This window comes from Musca autumnalis, unplaced genomic scaffold (genome assembly GCF_047663935.1).
Source record: "Musca autumnalis isolate F117 unplaced genomic scaffold, ASM4766393v1 scaffold_1, whole genome shotgun sequence".
In the NCBI taxonomy this organism is placed as follows: Eukaryota; Metazoa; Arthropoda; class Insecta; order Diptera; family Muscidae; genus Musca; species Musca autumnalis.
In genome coordinates, this window is record NW_027411644.1 from 267,436,549 (window position 1) to 267,457,328 (window position 20,780).

The 20,780-nt window shown below is 35.9% G+C and overlaps 1 protein-coding gene across 1 annotated transcript in view; it reads left to right on the forward strand.

Annotated features, from left to right (window-relative positions):
* Nucleotides 1-20,780, forward strand: part of NPFR (Neuropeptide F receptor) — a 151,859-nt gene that overhangs the window by 120,065 nt on the left and 11,014 nt on the right. The gene's annotated exons all lie outside the window — the stretch shown is intronic.

Below are 20,780 nucleotides of genomic sequence, written 5' to 3' on the forward strand. Positions count from 1 at the left end.
CGAAAAATACATAACAGCATGCATTAATTAAAATTATGAGGAGGATTTTGTCAATATACTCTTCTCTGAAATCATAATGAATGGCTAGAGAGCATAATTTCCATGGAAATTAAAATGATTTTCAGGATTAATCCGTATTTACGGAAACCTTATTTTATGGAAGGAAAGAAATCATAGCAATACGATTATGGTTAAAATGAACATTTTAATCGCAAGTATTAAGAATTAAGCAAAAAGTGAATATTACAACGGGATAAATTTCAGTTATTTCGGTTGAATAATGTGGATTAAAGTATGTGGAGAATATGACAATACTTGAAACGCATATGAACAGCGTAATAGTGGAAATGACACATGTGCATCCGATTTTCCAACACAGGGAATTAATAAGAGCTAGCAAACTATCGATAGTCCGACTATCGTTTTGATTGCCGCCGTAAAACAAAGTGTACATAAGCCACCAAAACAAGTTATTTTGGTTATCTCCTGCGAATTATTTTAAAAATAATTGCTTCTGAGTTTGGTATAGACAAAGCATTGCGACAGTGATCAAAACGATAGTCCGACTATCGATAGTTTGCCAGCTCTAGAATGAATCCCTTTCATTTGATTATTTGGCGACCACAATGTAGCATCAGTTGCATATTACGGTCGAAAAAAAAAACAATGAAATGGTCACAATTTCCACAAAATACATTTACATCACACATCATTCGATGCCATTTCAGTGCATTCCATCAAGAACCTTGGATGTAGCATCTCACTCAATTTTTAGAAAAAAATTACTATATCTTAGCTTTTAAATAGATGTTTTCGCACATTTTGATCGGGCTTAATACGCGATATTTGCGAAACCCTCTTTTTCAGTTTTTCGAAATTTGACGGGTATCATATCCGTCGATCTAATTGAAGGATTTGGATGCACCATGGTTTATTAGATTAAGAATGCAAAAAAACTAAAATCACGCTGGTTTCCATGGGATTTGTATGACGGTTGTAAAATTTGAATAAAAAAATAAGTTTCTTTGTTTTTTAAAAAATGCACACAAAAATGTCTACCTTGGGAGAGGATTGCTCTGATCCTATGAACGTTACACACTCGAGTTATACATGCAAAAATGCATAATCGTGCGTACTACAATCACATATTAGGCTTTTAGATAAATCTAGTTGCGCGTCCAAGATAGACACAAAACTCAAAAAACCCCATTTTTATACCCTCAGCCTTTAGGCTAGAAAGGGTATATATTTTTTACCTCAACAATCCGGACATTCGCTCGTTATACCCTCAGCATTTATGCTAACGAGGGTATATACACTTTCATACGGGCAAAATGTTCCTCATCGAAATAACGGTTTTAGGCCCCAAGTATCTGACAATTTGAAGTCGATTTAGCCATGTCCGTCCGTCTGTCTGTCTGGCTGGCTGGTGTGCACGATAACTCTCGAACGGATCAACTGATTCGAATAAAATTTTGGGTATCATAATATTTTCTCCGAACTTAGTTTAAATTGGAAGATGGGCCTTATCGGTCCACTCCTTCGGATACCTCCCCCACAAAAGTTCAAAATTTGTCTCTAGAATATTGTGAACGATAACTTTCGAAAGGAGCAATCGATTTGGTCCATACTTGGCACATCGTATTATTCCTTCCAAATATAGATTGGGTTCGAATATGGACTATTCAATCCAATCACTTTATTTTAAATATGTGATACAATAATTATGTTAGTAGGATTGTACATAAAAATAAATGAGTATAATTGCAAAAATAAAGTTTTACGGCATGGTTTGCATTCAAACCGTCAGCCGGTCTGTTGAGTTTAATATGTTTAGTAATTAAATTCATTTATTAACGTTTGCCTGTATTTCAGAGCTTGATTTATATAATTATAAAGATTTAGCCATCCATTATTTCCACCTCCACTTTTTTATGAAAAAAGCGTTTCCTAAAGATTGTAAATATTGGACACCTTCCTATAAAGTGTTGTGTAGATTCTATTTCTCCTAGATTACAAATGGATCATATATTTCTAGATTCGGTTCTTTGGCCAATTAAGAGCAGCATCCCAGCCCTGGTTTTCATTATACAAGAAATTTGGTTTTGAATATACTTATGGTTGCAATACAATTTTCCAGCGTCAGGGTTTAGTACCTTGTACATCCGCTGCTCACTTTGTTGTGATTTCTGCAGGTTTTGATTATAACTTTCCACTTTTAATATCTGGATTAAACTTTGGCTTGCGCTTTACCAGCACTCCATATTTATGTGTAAATTTTGACTACCAATGTTGTATAAGTTCAGCTGATCTTTGAAGTCTTTATACCAAGAGATATTCCGCTGCATTGTCTTCCTTGCAAGGATGTGGGGAAGCCTTAAACTATTTATTTCAAATAGTGCTTTAGCTACATATTTGAAGTGCTGTGTATACGTATATATGTATCCGGGTTCATACCCCGTTTCCAAAGATAGGACATACGATGGCGTATTTTCTGGTAAAGTTAAAATGCGTTTGATAAAGAATCTGTATAGTTTTTCGATTTCTTGAAAATAGTGATTCCCCCATAGCTGTGAACCATATCTTTGGATGGATCGACACACTGCTAAAAGCATTTTGCTTTTAATGAAATGCTTGCTTTTCCTATGAAGTTTCTCCATGTAGCGTTTTTGCAGCATTTGGCTGCATCGTTTTTCAAAGTAATGTGTTTCCTAAAGGATAATTTAGGCGTAAGCAAAATTCCGAGATATTTATACTCGTTAACAACTCTAAGTGTTTCTCCATTGTAGGTCCAATTTTCGTTTGTCGCAATCCTCCCACCTTTCCGAAAGATCATTACTTCAGATTTTGTTTGGTCGACTTCCATACCCCATTTTTCACAACACATTGTAAATTTGTCAATAATTTTCTGCAATATTAGGACGTTGCCTGCGAGAATTACAATATCATCCGCATACACGGATGTGCATTTCGTCTATATTTAGACCACCTCCAATCTCATCATGCATATCGTTCAAGTACAAAGCGAATAATATAGGGGAAAGTAAACACCCCTGTTTAACTCCTGATTTGGTTTCAAAACAGAGTAGTTACTATACCCAAAGCAAAAGGTTTATCCTCGGTGGACAATTTGCGTCCAATATGTATTCTACCTTCACTTTCAAAAATTTGTGAACATCTTATGAAGAAGCAGATGTTAAACTTCATTGATAATTTAAAACTGCTAAATCCGTTTCAATATGGACTTAGACGTGGTCACAGTACCGTGTCTCACCTTTTGCATCTTACTGAGACAATTAGAGAGGCTGTAGATATGGGTAATAATGGTGTATTGGTTTCACTTGATTTGTCTAAAGCATTTGACAGAGTAGACTATGCTACTCTCATTCAAAAACTATGTAATGAATACTTCATTGATGCCATGGCATGCAGGCTCATTTTCTCCTTTTTGAATGGTCGCTCTCAGTTCGAGGACTATAATGGATCAATTTCTAGTGTACGTCCTCTTAGCAGTGGAGTTCCGCAAGGATCCGTTCTTGGTCCTTTGCTTTTTATCTTGTACATCAATGATGTCAATGTCTCTATTGATATGAATGTATGTTCTCCATTTATATACGCTGATGATATCCACCTGTTTTTCCACTCTCCTAATGCCGCGTATTTACTACCTGTTATAAATTCAACTTTAAATGCAGTAGGTGACTGGATGGAGCAGAATAATTTCATTGTTAATGTTAGCAAGACAAAATCACTGTTATTTGGTTCTATTCGGCAGAGTAGCCATGTATTTACAATGTATATGAATGGCAATATTGTTGAAGTAGTGGATAAGATTAAATGCTTGGGTGTATACATTGATCATAAGCTTGAGTTTAGTGCTCATATTGATGCTTTGTTCCCCAAAGTCATTTCTATATTGCGTAAACTGCATTGTACGACATTTTATTTACCATTTTTTGTGAGGAGGCAGCTCGCGCATACGGTATTGATGTCTACTATTGCATATGGCATCGAAGTTATATCTGGCACTAGTCATCAGTGTTTAGATAAGATTTTAAGAATTGTTAACATGGTAATTCGTTTTGTTTATCGATTGAATTATCGTGATCACGTTTCGAGCTATGTTGAGGAGTTTTTGGGTTCCCCCTTCCAATCATTTGTGAATGCTCGAGTTATTACATGTTTTTACAAAACTATAAGGAATGGAATTCCGGAAATGCTTTGTGAAAAATTCTCTTTCATTCGATCAATGCGTAACCCCCAAATCACGTTTCCACGTTTTGGGTCGCAGATTTATGATCGTTCATTTGTTGTTCGAGTAGCTAGGTTGTGGAATATTCTTCCGATTAGCCTGCGTAATTTTGCTTATTCGCCTCATACTTTCAAGCAACGTTATCTATTTTATCTTCGCCATCCACATTTATTTGAATAGGAACATTTTGATTGTCACAGTAGAGGGTATAGTTGTCAATATTGCTATGGGGTTAACTTTTTTAATTTATTTGATTTTTATTGGCTGGGGAGCCAAAACATTCATAGGTTTTTGATTTTTTTTATACTTTGAATTTGCTATATAGATTTTTGTTAAATTATTTGAATTATACGGAATAGTGAATGATTTTATTATCTGGTCATGTGTATAAGCTTTATTATTGTATTAATAGTGATGCTACCTTGGGTCAATTTGACTTATTGGCATTACAATGTATGAATAATAAATAAATAAATAAATAAAATGTTGAATAGGTCACACGAAAGGCTGTCTCCTTGTCTGAAACCTCTTTTGGTACAAAATTCTTCGGAGAGGTTCTTTCCAATTTTAACTGAGGACCTAGTATCAGTTAAAGTCATCTTACAAAGCCGGATGAGCTTTGCGGGGATACCAAATTCAGACATTGCGTGGAATACCTTTGATCGGAGGGGACTGTCGAATGCTGTTTTATAATCGACAAAAAGGTGAAATATGTCGATCTGCATCTCTTGGGTCTTCTCTAGGATTTGACGCAGGGTAAATATCTGGTCAATGGTGGACTTGCCAGGTCTAAAGCCACATTGGTATGGTCCAATTATTTCGTTGACCATTGGCTTTAGTCGTTCGCAGAATATCCCTGACACTATCTTATAGGCAATAGGGAGAAGACTTATGCCCCTATAGTTTGAGCATACAGTCTTATCTCCTTTCTTGTGGACGGGGCATAGGATGCTGAGGTTCCAATCGTCGGGTACGCGTTCTTCCTGCCAGATGGTGCTAACTAGCTGATGCATACACCTTATCAGCGCGACGCCTCCGGTTTTAAACAGCTCGGCTGGTAAGCCATCGGCTCCTGCTGCTTTATTATTCTTCAGCCGGTTGATTGCTGTTTTTACCTCATCTTGGCCGGGCGATATACATTCTATACCATCTTCTGGGATTGGATCTGTGGTATCATCGTCTTCGCTACTATTGGATACCAGCAGATTGGAGAAATGTTCCTTCCATATCCTGAGCACGCTATCTGTATCTGTTACCAGATTACCTTGCTGGTCTCTACAGGAGGATGTGCCTGTACCAAAGCCATCTGTTTGATGTTTCACTCTTTGGTAGAATTTTCGGACTTCATTCTGGCTTCTGTACATCTCGATTTTTTCACACACCCGCTTTTCCATTTCTCTCTTTTTCTTGCGGAAAAGACGTTTCTCTTCTCTCCTTTTCTCCCGATATCACTCTCGCGCGCTACGCGTTGCTACTGATTGTAAAGTAGCTCTATATGCCGCATTTTTCTCTTCGGTAGCAGCACGACACTCCTGGTCATACCATGAATTCCTTCGTGGAGGTCTCTGGAATCCAAGTATGGATTTTGCGGCTGTTTGCATGGAGTGGGCAATATGTTGCCATTGTGTTGTTATGTTATCGGGACAAGGAGTGCTCGCGTTAAGCAATTGGGCTAGTTGAGTGGAATATGCTGTGGCTATCTGTTGTGTTTGCAGCCTATCGAGGTCCAACTTCCGCGTTGAGTCTGTTCGTGCTTTATTTGCAACGTTTAGACGGGTACGTACCTTTGCTGCAACAAGGTAGTGGTCCGAATCAATGTTTGCGCCTCGGAACGATCGTACATCCAACACGCTGGATGAATGTCTTCCATCTATTACAACATGATCAATTTGATTACTTGTTCTTTGATCTGGAGACAGCCAGGTGCCCTTATGAATATCGAGATGATTAAATCTGGTACTGCTAACTACCATGTTTTTTGCAGCTGCAAAGTCTACCAGCCTCATACCATTGTCAGACGTTTCACTGTGGAGACTGAATTTCCCGACTGTTGGGCCAAAGATATTCTCCTTTCCAATTTTGGCATTAAAATCGCCTAGAATGATTTTAATGCCATGGGCAGGGCAACGGTCATATGTTTCTTCTAAGCGCTCGTAAAATATATCTTTGGTCTGTTCGTCCTTTTCTTCAGTGGGAGCATGAGCACAAATAAAGCTGATGTTGAAGAATTTAGCTTTTATTCGAATTGTAGCAAGTCTTTCATTCACTGGGGTGAAGCTGGATACCAGATGTTTTAGTCTCCGACTAACTACGAATCCGCAACCAAACTCATGCTTTACGTCATGGCAGCTATAATACAGTGCGTCACCTTTAGGTGTTGTTGTGACGCCTTTCCCAATCCATCGTATTTCCTGTATGTCAGTAATATCGGCCTTGTACTTTTCAAGTACGTCTGCCAATGCGAAGACTGCACCTTCTCTATAAAGAGTGCGAACATTCCAGGTGCAGATTCGCAGATTATGGTCCTTAAAACGTTTGCGGGGTTCGTCAACTTTAGTGGGGGTTGTTTTTCTTTTCTTTCGTTTTTTCATAGTATGTTGTTTTTTCTAGGGGAGGGTTACTAACCCGACGCCCAAACCCAAGTTTTTAACGTTCTTATGGGAGAACGCGCGGCACATGTTAGCTCACTACCTTTAACGGGTGTTAAAGGCAGTTCCCCAGGTGACACCACGGGGAGGTCAGTGTCCACTTGAGATGAAAGAGGGACCAAGATAAATCCTGGGCCTTGCCATGTTAAAGCCGGTCAAGACCGTTGCTTGGTATCATTCATCCCCTACGTCACCCAGTCTCATTTTTCATAGATTGAAAATCCTCTGTTCAGCTAGTTCCACGAAAATAAATGGGATGAATTTCAGACTTTGCACATCATATTATTTCATCCAGTCATGTATATGGTGGAATATGGACTATATCGGTCCACTCCTTCGGGTACCTCCCACACAAAATACGGTTAAAGTGAAGTTTTAGAGATCCTCTCGAATAGTTTTGAAATTTGTTTCAGTAAGTTGTCCATGCGGCTCCCTTTACGATGGTACATTTTTTTTCTTGCTCAGTCCATACTTCCTGAGATATTGGGCAAAATGTTCCAAGAAACCCTGACGGCACCACCCAAAATGGCAAATCCACAAGATTATTATCGCAGGGAGTTTCTGATTGGTGCAGAGTTTGCACATCATATTATTTCATCCAGTCATGTATCAGGTTGGAGTATGGGCTATGGTCCACTCCTTCGGGTATCTCCCACACAAAATTCGAAAAAAGTGAAGTTTAAGAGCTCTTCTCTCATCGCTTAGATTCTTTGTTCAGTATGTTGTTTTAGCGGCCTCATTTAAAACGGTACAACCTTTTTCCGGAATAAGTCAATATTTCCTGAGACAATGGTCCAAGCTCCAAAACCCTGCCAGTACATATTGAAATAGCTATAGTGCAAGATAACTCTAAAACTTTTTGAAAAATTTTTTTTTCGGTTTTTAAAATGTCAGCATCCATAGAGGCTGATGTAGTGGATATATAAAAAAATTATCCATTAGGTACCTAATCTTTGATGTGTATTCTTTAACGTATTCTTGGAGCATTAAGCTCTACATTATGTTGAAAAGCCACAAATGGGAAATTAATTTAAAAACATTTGTTTTCTTCAACGCATTTTTCCTATTTATACCCTACACCACACTGCGGTAAGGGGCATTATGTCCATGGCACAATTACCAAGGAAGTGGTATCGTAAAATGTTGAATATATTATGTCAAAAATGTCTTTATGTTGTTGGGGAAATTACAACAAAAATATTTTTTTTATAATGGGATTTGACTTGTCATATTCGAACAGCTGGTGTGATACCACTACCTTGGTAATTGTGCCATGATTATGTATTTGTGCATTTGTATGTAAAATTCATAAGGAAACGAGATATACCCATAGTACCATTTGGGGATATGCATAGAATCACTTTCTGCATTTATTTTTCGATCAAATTTGGAATGTGTGACTTAAATCTGTCTAGAAATAAATATGCCAAATTATAACGAAATCGGCCCAGATTCAGATATAGCTCCCATATATAATTTCGGCGGATTTCACGTATTTACTGCACTAAGCACGCTATATATGAACGATTTCGAAATTATATTGAAATCGCTTTAATTGTGTGTATAGCTCTCATATATACATGAAATAATTCGATGTGCAAAGTCTGCACCAATCAGAAACTCCCTGTGAGAATTATCTTTCGGATTTGTCATTTTGTTTCTTACCGTCAGGGTTTCTTGGAGCCTTTGTGCCAATATCTCAGGAAATATGGACTTGCGCACTGTATCGTCGTAAATGGATGCACAACGACAACTTTCTGAAACAAACATTTCAAAACGATCCGAGAGGAGCTCTTAAACTTCACTTTATCCTAATTTTGTGTGGTAGGTAACCGATCTTTATCTGGAAGGTACAATACGATGTGCAAAGTTTGGACCAAATCTATTGCTCTCTCCGAGAGTTATCGTTCAAACCATTTTACAGACAAATTTTGAACTTTTGGGGGGGGGGGAGGTAACCGAAGGAGGGACAGATATGGCCCATCTTCGAACTTAAACTAAGTTTGGACAAAACATTACAATACCCAAAATTTGGTACGAATCGGCCAGCCAGCCAGACAGACGGTCAGACAGATGGACGGAAGGACATGGCTAAATCGACTCCAAATTGTCTGAAATGAATTTCTTCCAAACATTAATGGGGTCTTATTTCGATGAGACACATTTTTGGTCGTATCAAAGTGTATATACCCTAAAGGCTGAGGGTATAAAAACGGATTTGGAATGACGATTTTATCTTAACCTATGTACGAAAAATCATTGATGTAGCATCAACAAATGTTTGGAGTTTTTTAATATGGAAAACTCAACTTTGCAAATGTTTGCCCATATACGAACAAATTTCTTGACAAATTTAGAAAAATACTAATTATTCTAATCCCGCTACCAAACAAGACTTAAAATTGTCATTAATCATAGCTTAATACAAAAAATTTCAAGAAAATCGATAGTTATCGTTCACACCATTTTACAGAAAATTATGGACCATCTTCGAACTTAAACTAAGTTTGGACAAAACATTACAATACAGAAAATTTAGTCCGAATCGGTTGATCCGTTCGAGAGTTATCGTGCGCATCAGCCAGACAGACGGGCAGACAGATATCAGAAAGGCAGTCAGACGGACATGGCTAAATCGACTCCAAATTGTCTGTAACGAATTTTGTCCAAATACTTGGGGTCTAAAACCGTTATTTCGTTGAGGCACATTTTTGGTCGTATCATAGTGTACTCGTATATGAAGAAAAGACAAAATTTTTTAGTTTTCCATATAAAAAAAAATTAAAAAAATTTTTTTAAGCTACATGAATGATTTTTGGTACAAACATTGGGAAAAAAATCCCATTCTTAAATCTGTTCGAGATACTAATTTTGGTTGTTGCGCGCAAAAGTTATGGCGGTTTCAATTCTGATAAAAAGAAAAAAATCTTTAAAAGACTCTAATCATTATATTGAGAAACTCTCTTAATTAGGGGCTCCCTACATACTATATGGTTACTGAGGTCCCATAACTTTAGTGAAAAAGTTGTAAATTTCCGCGGAAATTAGGAAAGCATTCAAAACAATTGGTAGTTTACAAATTGTTCTAATAAAATTCAAGCTGTTTATGCATCTGAAAAATATATAAAAAATATGTACGTAATCTAAATATCGCGAAGATTCAAAAGAAACCAAAACTATACAAATCCGTTTAGCGGTTTGCATATTATAGCAAAAAACAAAAAATATATTGAGGAAATTTATAAAATTTTTGTAAGAGAAAATATTTATTAAAATTTATTTTGTGAGTTAGTTGAACAAAATGTAAGAAAAATAGGTCGGAGTTTTTCTTCTATTTTAGTTAAATTCCACGCAATAAATCACATTTTTTATTCTTATCACTTCTCGAAAACACGCTAACATCTAGCAGAAGATATGGATATCTTTCAAATAAATGTTGGGTTCCTTTAAATGGGGTATAATCTTGAAATAAAATTGTATCGGGTAATGTTCATTTTGAAATGCGTGTAAATAGCGAAATCCTCAAAATCACTTGATGCGCATGCGGTTTACAAATACAGCGAATTCTTCTCTTTTAATTTGTACACATTTGCCAGGATTTACTTTGGCCGCTAAGATGTAGCATCGTCTGCAGTTTAGTGTGCAACAAACTGTATTACGCTTACATTTTGCACAAAGTGCATACACTTTTTATGCGCATCCGATTTCACTATCAACCGTGAAAAAATACATCGATCTAAATATATTTCAATAAAATCCATCAAGAACCGTGGATGTAGCATCACACAGTATTTTTTGGATAAATCGGATACAGCTCCCATGCCACTAAATTTTTCAAACCGCTGTTTTCGCACAAACGCGAGTGATGATTCACTTTCTTCATTGAAATGGAAACGATCCACATAAAACGCGAATTAGTCAGCGATATTTTGAAAAACATTTTTTGCAAATTTTTCAATTTTTGCAGTAGCCATTTCCGCCGTTCTAGTAGATGGATTTTTACGATCTGTGATTCATATGATCCGGATCGTCGAAAAACTAAAATATCGCGGGGTACCAGCACACTCAAAACGATATTGTAAATACTGTACCCAAAAAATAGGGTTTTTAGAAAAAATATCGCACTTAAATTTGGCCTTTGGCAGTAGATTACTCTGCTGCTGTGTGGGCTACATACTTAATATACATATCAGATTATGCGAAATCGCGAGTTCTTTAGTCCTATATTTGGTTTTTCGAAATATCCGAATGCGCGTCCCAGTTACATAAAAAATACAAAAAACACCTGAAATCCGGCTTCAAAATGTCAGCATCCATAAAAGGTGAATGCAGTGGAAATTTTGGAAAGTGATACATTAGAAGTGTAATCTTCATTTTGTATTCTCCAACTTTTACTTTGGACAGATGTCCGTCATTTGAATGGTTTAATCAGAAATCGAATAGCAATGTAAAAAACCTGTTTAGATTCAACGTGTTTTTACCTATGGTTTTTCCTTTACGCGGTCGTAACTACCACGTAAATATAATTTTTTTGCTAAATTTTTGAGCTTTATACAAAAACATCTAAATTAATCCAGCAATAGTCATAGTTACTGGTAAACTACAATAGTTCGCGTATTATAATAGTGCAAACCTTGGCTTCATGGAAACTAAAAAATTTTGACTTTTCCTCATATATCCTTTCTAGCCTAAGGGCTGAGGGTATAAAAACATATTTGAAATGACGACTTTTTCTTAATCTATATACCGTAAATCATTGATGCAGCATCAACAAATTTTTGAAGTTTTTATACCCTCAGCATTTATGCTAACGAGGGCATATACACTTTCATACGGGCAAAATGAGCCTCATTGATATAATGGTTTTAGACCCCAAGTATGTTTGGACGAAATGTGTTTCAGACAATTTGGAGTTGATTTAGCTATGTCCGTCCGACTGTCTGGCTGAAGCGCACGATAACTCTCGAACGGATCAACCGATTCGTTCCAAAATTTGGTTTTCGTAATATTTTGTCCAAACTTAGTTTAAGTTCGAAGATGGGTTATATCATTCCACTCCTTCCGGTACCTCCCCCACAAAAATTCGGAAATGTTCGGAAAATTTGTGCGCACGATAACTTTTAAAGGATGTAACGGATTTGGTCCATACTTTGCACATCGTGAAATTTCTACCGGACTTAGACGAGGTTCCAATATGGACTCAATCGGTCCACTCCTTCGGGTACTTCCCACACAAAATTTCGGAAAAGTTCAGTTTAGAACCTGCTCTCGAATCGCTTTGATTTTTGTTGTAGCAACTTGTATACACTGCCCCCCATACGACGCTATAAGTTTCATCAGGGGCAAGTCCATACTTCCTGCGAAAATAGCCTGAAAGGTGCAAAAAAAAAACCCCCTATGACACCGTGTGTAGTGGTTGGAGCGCAAGATAACTCTCGAACGGATCTGCCGATTCGGTCCAAAATGTGGCCTTCGTAATATTTTGTGCAAACTTAGTTTAAGTTCGAAGATAAGTCATATCGGTCCACTCCTTCAGGTACCTGCCCCACAATATCTCAAAAATTTTCGTAAAATTTGTGCGCACGATAACTCTTGATGGTAGTGACCGATTTGGCCCATACTTTACACATCCTAATATATCTACCAGATATAGATCAGGTTCGAATATGGACTATATTTGTCCACTCCTTCGGGTACCTCCCACACAAAATTTTGGACAAATTCACTTTAAGACCTGCTCTGGAATCACTTTGTTTTTTTTGTAGAAGCTACTTGCATTCGCTGCCTCAATTACGACAGTAAAAGTTTTTTCAAGGTTAAGTCCACACTCCTTGAGAAAACAGCCCGAAAGTTGTGAAAAACCCCTATGACACCATATGTAGTGGCTGGAGTGCTCGAACCGAATACTGGGTTCGACCAAACTTTGGATATTGTAATATTTCTTCGAATATTAGATGAATTCGAAGGTGGTGCTTATACCTCCCCCACAAAAGTTCGAAAATATTCGCTAAAATGATATGCGCGATTTCTCATAGACGTAGCAACCGATTTGGTCCAAACTTTGGATCTCTAAATATTGTCGAATCTTAGTTTATGTTCAAATTTGGGCCCTATCTGTCCAATCCTTGTGGTACCACCCACACAAATGTTCAAAATTTTTGTGTGGTTAAGGGCCTTTTCGAAGATTCTTTGGACATTTTAATCGAAGGTTTTCCTAGTGCCCCTGTTTATAGCGATATTATGTTTTTCGTAGGCTATTGTGATAAAAAAGCCCTATCTATCGTTATTCTCGCTAATTTTTGATCTTTAATCCTATCTATACTTTTGTCGGTTCATACGCCCAAAATTTTGAAAACCCCCCTGAATTTTTTGGAAAAAAAGTTTTTCAATGCACACAGGCTGAGGGTATATCTCTGTCGGCAAAGCCGACTGAAACTTTTTTACTTGTTTAAAATGGAAAACTTAAATTTACAAAATTTTTGCACATATACAAAAATTTCTTGAAATTTTTTAAAAATACTCCAACTCAAGCAATTTTTAAAAAAATAGTAATTATTCAAATCCCACTACCACATAGGACTTACAATTGTAATTAACCATAGTAATTTAATACAAAAAAAAAAATTTCAAGAAAATCGAAGAGTACCATCATTGATAAAAATTGATTTTAAATTTTAAATAGATTTTAAATTTTACGGTGCAAGATTGTTTTCTAGTTTTTATTAGTCATGAGCATTTCTGTACCCATAGTTTTTACAGAATTCGACTTTTTCTAGGCGCGATATCTCGTTAGTCAAAAAAATCTGAAAAAATTCTGAAATGTTTTGTTGATGAGCAGCATCAACACACCATAAAATAATGGAAATCAAAAACCACTTTTTGAAAAAGTATCCGATTTCACTCAGAAATTCCATATACATATATTTTACGAGCGCTTAGAAAAAAATGATTGGCGATTTTAATGTCAAAATTGGAAAGGATAATTTGTTTGACCAAACAGTCGGGAAGTTCAGTCTGCAGAGTGAACATCTTACAATAGAATGAGACAGATGCAAAAAACTTGTACTTACCAACTCCAGATTTAAGCATATTGATATTCAAAAGAACACCTGGCAATCAAATTGAAAATCCACATTTGGATACTAAAGATCTCCACCAAGGTATGACCAGAAGCGTTGTGCTACTCTACAATCAGTAGCGCACGAGAGAGACATCGAGAGAAAAGGACAGATTAGAAAAATCTTATAGACAGGAAAAATGAGAAATAAAAAGGCAGGAGTGTTAACAAATCGTGACGTAGAGGCGCCAGAATGAAGCCCGAAAATTCTGCCAAAGCACAGGGGATCCACCCATTGCACGATGTGGCCAATGACAGGTTTTCGAGGCAACAAATCACTGCGGCAAGCTAGACCTTCCAAATTTTGTACAGATGTTTATAATGGGCTTAGAAACTAATATGCCAAATCTGGTTCATATCGGTTCATATATACATATAGCCCCGGATATATGTTCGTCCGATTTCAAGCAATTGATGGACCAAACACGCTAATTCTGCCCAATTTTTATGCGATTTGGAAAATACCACGGAATTAGGACTACAAATAAGTTTGCCAAGTTATATTGAAATCGGTTCAGATTTTGATATTGCTCCCATATATATTTTCGCCCGATTTTAGGTATTTGGGCACCAATCCCGCTATGTATGTCAAATCTTGATGAAATTTGAAATGTGTGACGGATTTTGGTCTAGAAACATTTTTGACAAATCATATTGAAGTCGGTTCAGAATTGGATATAGCTCCCATATATATGTTCGCCCGATTTCAGGCAAATGATTGACCAAGCATGCAAATTCCATCAAATTACAATAAAATTTGGAAAATGTTACGGAATTCGGACTACAAATAACTTTGTCAAGTTATATTGAAATCGGTTCAGATATAGAAATAGCTCCCTAATATACATATGTTCAAATTTCATGGTTTTGTCTGTGGTCTGTTATAAGTTAATAAAAAAGGTTCCAAATTTAGTAAAAATCGGCTAAGATGCCGCCACAAAAGCCAAGTTTGTCTGCGATATCTTTGAACTTATATATTATTATTATATACGTCTAATTAATTTTTCCGAAATCCAATTGATAACATTAATGGATTTCCGATTATTCTCCAACCAAAACATAAAAATGTCCATATTTTTTAATTTTATTACGACATCTGAAATCAGATTTTTATGAAAAGGCGCAGCTGGGCGCAGCTAATTTTTTCACAAAATGATAGTACACATTAATACCTTTCACCACATACACATAGCCCAGGAAGTCTGCGTTCACCTTACTACTTTTCAAAAATGATGCTAAAACTTTAATTAATAGGTAAATGAGATCAGTTTTTCTTTCATAAATATGTTATTAGCACTCTTTACTACCAGAATAAAAAGAAAAATTCCAGAAAATATGTTATTATTACGAAGATAACGGTAAAAAGTGTTGCAACTGCTGAATTAGAGCCCCAAAAAGTCTGCGTTCACTTTGTATGTTGCAATAATACCGTTAGTTTTTTTGAATTTTTTTGCAGTTTTCTCCCATTTTTAATCAATATTGTCACAACTGGTCATTATGTGAGGTCGTTTGCACACTTGCAAATCCACTATTGACCAGGTATTTAATTTGCGGCAAATCCTGGAAATGACCCAAGATAAGCAAGTCGACACTTACCATATTTTTGTCGATTATTAAGCAGCCTTTGGCAGCCTTCACAGAAAAATAAAAAATGCGGCGATAAAAAATTTTTCATATTGACGAAATTCGATAAAATTATTTGATCACAAAGTAAAAATACAACTGATAAAATATTTCACATATTGAATAAAATATTTATCGATTTTTTTATATTGAACTGATAATATATTTAACATATTGACAAATATATATATAAAAATATTCCAAATTTTGTATCAGCATTCAGCGGTTGTTAGAATAGCTACCAATAAACATTAAGGTTATAACTTGTTTGCAATTATCAAAAATACCACCGCATAGCCGCGTAGAGCACGAAAAACTACTATGAAATACGGTGTAATTTTTTCTCTACCGCGAAAAAAGTTTCCGCACCAAATGCATTGAAGTTCAGTAATGCATTATTTAATTTTATTTGTTAAAATGACATATACGCTTTCCGTAACAACTTATTAATAGTTTTAATCTAATTTAAAATCAATATAGAACCATTCTCGACCAATTTGGCTTTTGGGGTTGTATTTTATAAAAAACAACAAAATAATTGTAAATATGAAAATTTTTTATCGATTGAAAAAAAAAAAATATATTCAACAATTTTTTTCATCAAGAAAATATTTTGTTTTATCAAAGACAATGTGGAATATTTTGATAAATATTTTTGTCAATATGTGAAATATTTTATCAGTTGTATTTTTAGTTGTGATCAAATAATTTTATGGAATTTTGTCAATATGACAATTTTTTTATCGTCGGAAAATCGATACATTTTTGATTGAATCTTTGAATTTGTTTATCAAATGGCTAAAATTTTTTTCAAACGGATTCCAAGTTATGTCTGAATTTGATATTACATTAAAGCTAATTCGGCCTTGTAACATAACATTAGCTGTTACAAAGTGCTCAGATAAAATAGGAAGGAACCACTCCGAATAGTACCAAATGAGATTTCAAACAAGGAGACAGCCTTTCCTTTAAAATATTCGAAGGAGGATCTGCTAAAGTGGATTGGACAGTAAACGGTAACACGACCAAGTTGATGACTAAATTTGAACATCTATATATTAAAACAAGTGAGAAAAGGCTATAGTCGGTACGGGGCCGACTATGTGATACCCTACACCACTACCCCTGTGCATTATCTTTTCACTCGAAAACATGTCTTTTAGGGAGATACGAAAGTTTTCACCTATCTGGCTTTTATACCAAATGACTTAAGGCGAACTGATCCAAAATAATTAAAATTTAATTTTATATTTGACTACTATCGACATCGACATCACCAACATCAATATGCTTCTATCTCTGTGAGAAAATTTCGTGATGATCCGATCAAAAATTCCGACCTGTAGTGTGATTGCACAAAAAGTGGAAAAAAGGGATGTATTAACGACTTTTGCGATATCTCAATTATTTTACCACCTACGCCAACCTACCTAATTTTAAAGATGGGATTCCCCACTTTCTCAGTCAGGCTTTGCTTTTAGATGGTTCCCAACCAAAGGTGTGATATCCGTCATTTTTATTAAAATCGCAAAAATTATTTTGCGACTATTGTGATATCTTGTTTGTTTGATCACCTACGGGAACCTACTTTACATCATTAGAAAGGTGATATTTTCTACTTTCATCATCAGGTTTTGCTTTTGGTATACCCCATATAGAAGCTGAGATATTCGCTTTGGAAAAAACGTTGTCTTTTTATCCAAATAAGTTTTTGCCCATTACGACCCCTAAATATTATCCGACCATCACCAAAATCAATAGGCTTTTTCATCTGTGAGACCCCCATTAATCCTCAAAATTTCGTGAGGATCCGATCCAAATTGCGACCTGTAGCGTGATTTACAAAAAAAATGAAAAATGGGATGTATTACCGACTATTGCGATATCTCCGTTATTTGGTCACCTACGCCGACCTAGTTTGCATCATTGTAAAGACGGGATCTTTTACTTTCATAGTCAGGCTTTGCTTTTGGAAAGTCCCCAACCAAAGCTGTGATATTCGTCATTATAATTAAAATCGCAAAAATGAAAAGTTGGGTTTTATTTGCTACTATTGTGATATCTTCGTTGTTTGATCAGCCAAGTTATCCTGCTTAACATCATTAGAAAGGTGATATTTTCTACTTTCATTGTCAGGTTCTGCTTTTGGTATACCCCTTATAGAAGCTGAGATATTCGCTTTGGAAAAAAACGTTGTCTTTTTATCCAAATAAGTTTTTTGCCCATTCCGGCTCTAAATATTATCCGACCATCACCAAAATCAATAGGCTTCTTCCTCTGTGAGACCCCCATTAACCCTCATAATTTTGTGACTATCCGATCAAAATTGCGACCTGTAGCGCGATTTCCAAAAAAAATGGATAAATGGGATGTATTACCGACTATTGGGATATCTCCGTTATTTGGTCACCTACGGCGACCTAGTTTGCATTATAGTAAAGATGGAATCTTCTACTTTCATGGGCAGGCTTTGCTTTTGAAAATCCCCAACCAAAGCTGTGATATTCGTCTTTATAATTAAAATCGCAAAACTGAACATTTGGGTTTTATTTGCGACTATTGTCATATCTTCGTTGTTTGATCACCTACGAGAACCTACTTTACATCATTAGAAAGGCGATATTTTCTACTTTCATTGTCAGGTTGTACTTTTGGTATACCCCATACAGAAGCTGAGATATTCGCTTTGGAAGAAAACGTTGTATTTTTATCCACATAAGTTTTTTGCCCATTCCGACCCCTAAATATTATCCGACCATCACCAAAATCAATAGGCTTCTTCCCCTCCGGGACCCCCATCAACATCCGAAATTTCGTGACGGTCGGATCAAAATTGCGACCTGTAGCGTGATTACAAGGTTTAGATGGACAGACGGACGGACGGACTGACGGACGGACACACATAGCCAGATCGACTCAGCTCGTCGAGACATTCATTTTGGTATATATAAGTATGGGTCTACGACCATTATTTCGATGCGTTACAAACTTTTTGGCCAAAACCAACATATAATACCCTGCCCACATAGTGGTGTAGGGTATAAAGATACAATATAGGTCTAAACCATAAGGTCAATCTTGTAGGGAATTTTCACGACTTCAAAATTTTTTAGCCCCATTTCGACGGCACTTGCCTTTTTCAAGCAAAATCCTTATAACCTTAAAGACCCTAAAAACGTAAACTTTGACCGCGATTTATTTAAAAATCTTCAAAAACTTCCAGGTGCATGCACAGTTCATTTATAGTTAGTTCAGGCGCACCGTGTGAAGAATAGATATTTCGAAAGTCCCGTCCCGTCCAGGAACATGATCATGTCTCCAATTCTATTATCCTTGAATCGTTTTTGCAATAAAATTATTTACTTCATCTCTTCAACTAACACATCTTTAACATACTGTGCGCGTTTAATGAACATATGTATGTTGCTTGGTGACAGACATACAACATATGGATAATGTGCACATGTATGAATTTCAGCATAAGGAGCCAAAGTAAATTTATATTTATGTATGTTGACTCTTTCATCAAATTCTTGGTATTCTGTGACGATGTTGTTGTGGGAACATCGTACCATGATTGACAACATAACTTAGAACACAATTTTTCAAATGCTATGTGTTTCTCTACGACATATTAAGATGAATATACATACATATGTATACATAGGTAAATATTTGTTGGAATTAAAAAAAATTACTGCATACGCATACATAGTATGTACATATTTCAATATACTCGTATCTTTAATAATGTTAAACTTAAATTTGCACATTTATTAAAAGATAATTTTGTATGTAAAAGTCCCTGAAGAATTATGTATGTACATATGAATGTAAGTTTGTTCTTTGCGTCTGTCTGCAAACTGATTATTGACTTTAAGATGTTTGTTTTTCTTGTTTATCTGCGTATGTGACTAGACTTTGAACTCAGTAACTTTTAGTTGTTATCAGTTTCGTATCTATTGCACCGCATACAGACCAAAGCACATCCATCCCCTGACAATTCTACCCCTTTTTATTGGGTTTCAAATTTATGTAAATATTTAATGGATTTTGTCTAGCGAAAAAGCGCAATAAAATACATATTAACAACTCGCATTATCATTTGAAACTGAAACAAACTACTTCGTAGAATTATTTTAGTTTCAATAATGTCAAATCCAAATACAAATAGAAATTGAAAAATATTAAATTATAATCAAAACTGTGGCGTGCATGTCACAGCCAATATATGTTCTATTCTGTTTGTTAGTAAAGTGTTCCAAGAAACTTTAATATTACAATAAATACACATGAATTTTAGTGTTATCTTTAATGCAACACTTATTGTATTACATTTAATGAATAATATTAATTTTTAGGTGGAACACGATTTTTGAAGTAAAATGGAACAATTAGTTTCCTTTCGTTTATAACGAAGACTAAATACCAAATTTAAGCAATTTCGGTAAAACAATGTACCTAACCCTCAATAAACCGAAATTCTGGAGGTACCGTCCTATGGGGCCTATATCAAAGCGTCGATCTACACCGGCAAATTTCTGCCGCAAAGTTTAGACTCAAAGGAGACTAAATACCAAATTTCCGATATTTCGGTAAGATAATGTGGCTAAAACCTTAAGAATACCGAAAATCAAGCGGTACGCTACTATGGGGGATAGTGGAAGACGTGGATCTACCAATATCAAATTTTAGCAATTTCGATGGATTATTGTGGCCATAAGCTTCAAAATACCGAAAATCGGGAGATACCATTATATGGCACAGTTTGAAAAAATGCAGATCTAGCGTGCAGAAAACAAAAGTCGATGTTTTATTGTATGTATATCCATAATTATGATACGATGGTCACTAAAAAACCTTCTGCCGCCAGGCGCCACTTGACACTTTTTTGGGAAAGTTGAACAATTCACGTACGACCATGTGTTGAGTTGTTTTCAGTGACTTGAAAAAATCACTTTGCAAAAAAATGGAATTTACTTGTGAACATTTTCGTCCGATAATTTTTTACAATTTCCGACGTGAATAATCACGGCAAGAGTGCATCGATCAATCCTATGGCAGTATGAAAAACTGGTATAATGAATTCAATCGTGGCCGACACTCGCCAAAATGCACGAATAATGTAAGAACGCAGTGC